This window comes from Macrotis lagotis, chromosome X (assembly GCF_037893015.1).
Source record: "Macrotis lagotis isolate mMagLag1 chromosome X, bilby.v1.9.chrom.fasta, whole genome shotgun sequence".
Lineage (NCBI taxonomy): Eukaryota > Metazoa > Chordata > Mammalia > Peramelemorphia > Peramelidae > Macrotis > Macrotis lagotis.
The window spans coordinates 465,365,619-465,368,044 of NC_133666.1; the positions used below are offsets into that span (position 1 = coordinate 465,365,619).

General features: G+C 35.9%; 1 protein-coding gene and 1 long non-coding RNA gene across 2 annotated transcripts in view; both read left to right on the plus strand.

The window, feature by feature from the left end:
• The window catches only part of PTPRM (protein tyrosine phosphatase receptor type M), a 1,090,562-nt gene that overhangs the window by 51,307 nt on the left and 1,036,829 nt on the right, over nt 1-2,426 (plus strand). The gene's annotated exons all lie outside the window — the stretch shown is intronic.
• LOC141502237 (uncharacterized) overlaps nt 1-2,426 on the plus strand; it is a 132,706-nt gene that overhangs the window by 27,336 nt on the left and 102,944 nt on the right. The gene's annotated exons all lie outside the window — the stretch shown is intronic.

Genomic DNA, 2,426 nt, shown 5'->3' on the forward strand with positions numbered 1-2,426 from the left:
ATAAATATTTCCTAGATAGATAGTGTACAGGCTTTTCTTGAATCAGGTTATATTCATATCCATCTGGAAGATTATTTCTTTTTTCCATGGGTTATATATTGACAAAATGATTAAAAGTAGCATGCACCTGTTGAAGAGAATTAACTGAATCAATCTGACTCTTCTCAGTTATTATTTTATTCATTGTCAGTTCCGAGCATAAGTTCCTGTTTGAAATTTTGCTGGATTAGTCAAGGTTAACCAGTGAATAACTCTTTTATTCATGATTACTTAATACCTTGTTTTGAAGTTATGATCTGATAAACATGATACACAAAATATAAGCTGTGCCACAATAATGGTCATGACCTCTCAGACATATAAAAGCTCATTTTTTTGCTCCTTCAATGCTCTTGAATTGTGTATTATTCCTGTGTTAGTGACCTGTCACCCAACTAGAGTGTGGTGTTAAGATACTTAGTAAATGTAGATGACATATCCTCACTTAGCATGTGCTTCACAAGAACATAAGCAAATTGTAGAAGTATGATCACCCTAGTAGCAAGCAGCATGCCTACTAGTTGCAAAGAGCAAATGAACAAAGTTTTTCCTGAAATAGATATAGAATAAAGGTCTATGTTAAGTCCTAAATTCATTACCTTGCCAACTTCTGCATTCCTGCTAAGTACAGATGTCACCTGTCAAGTAAGCCACTCATTCCCTTGCCCTGGCTCATCTTTTTGACCATGAATAAAAGGCACCAAGTACATTGAACAAAACTCACTTGGTTTATCTTTTTCTTTCTACTGACCTTTCCTGAGCAGAATAAGTATAAGGCACTGAAAAGGAATCATTTTGCAAAAGTCCATCCAGACTTGTTTTTATTATTGTCCCAGCAAGATAAAGGAAACCCTCCCAAAAATCAAAATAAAACAACACAGGACAGAGAATACCTTCCATACCTATTCCCCAATTCAGGAAATTCATTTAACTGGGAATACTTTTCCTGGCACTTTCAATAGAAATATTGTTGAGTAGAGACAACTACTTATTTAAAGTTATAAAAGCTTGTAATGAGATATTTTCACTTGAATTAATATTTGTCACTTTGGATGGGCCAGTGAACAAGAATAGATCATTAAATGACTCATTATGAAGGAAATTTGGCAAAACTTCCTTTATATTTCCTCTTAGTCGCTGAGTTTTGGTATACAAGTATTAAAGATTTATACATATGGGTATATGTTCTCTAATTCAGTAGCAGCCAAAAATTTTTTTAATAAAGCACACCATCTGTCAAAACAGCAACACAACTTTTGAATATGCACACCAATTTTATTGATTTAATTTAATATATTTATGATATTACTGTTGATTGATTACTGATGTTTGTCCTTCCTTCTCAAAGGAGACGGTGACATCAGGGAGGTGATACCTTGACAACAAGTGAAGTGGATTTGGCGGGGGTGGGGGGGTGGGGGGGAGTCCTGTGCTAAGTCCAGTTTCACTTTTTCCTCTGGAGTCATCTGGGTTCAGTGGCCAGATATACATCAGAAAGACTGGAGTTGGCCTTGGATGCAAGGCAATCAGGATTAAATGAATTGCCCAAGTAGACAGCTTGTAAATGTCTGAGGCTGAATTTGAACCTAAGTGGTATAATGGAAAGAACACTAGTTCTGGACTCAGGAGGACCTGAGTTCAAATCTAGCCTCAGGAAATAGCAGTGTGACCCGAGTAAGTCACAGAATTTTGTTGAAGGCATTACTGTATTAATGCATTGTTGTTGTTGCTGTTTGCCCTTCATTCTCCAACAAGACCTTGACATCAGGGAAATGATGCCATGACAACCAAGGGAATTGGATTTGAGTGAAAAGTTCTATGCTAAGTAACCAGCCTCACTTTCTCCTTCAGAGCCATCTGGGTCCAGTGGTTGAATAGATGGATCAAGAAGACTAGAGATGGCCCTGGATGCGAGGCAATCAGAGTTAAGTGACTTGTTTAAGTCACACAGCAGTTGGTAAGAGTCAAGTGTCTGAGGCCAGATAATTAACTCAGGTCTTTCTGACTCCAGGCTCAGTGTTCTTTCTATTGTGCTACAAATATTTTAAAATATCTTCAATTTTATTTAGTAAAGATTCAACTGTATGTGTTTTCACCAAAATATTTGTATTAATACCATGTATTAGTGGGAACAATATGATTGAATATGCATCATTATAGTTGTAAAATACCTGTTTCTTGAGGGGTAGTGGGAATTTGCAAACAATAATTGTTGTTAGTAATTAATGATTCGGTTAATGTGATCAATATAGCTAGCCAAGTAGATGAATTTCTTTTCTTTTTGTAGGGAAGATTTTTATTGGGTGATACATAGCATAATAAGTAATAGGTCATAAGAGTCAATGAACAGAGCAATTTTTCAGCAAGTAATATTGCTTTGTTTACAG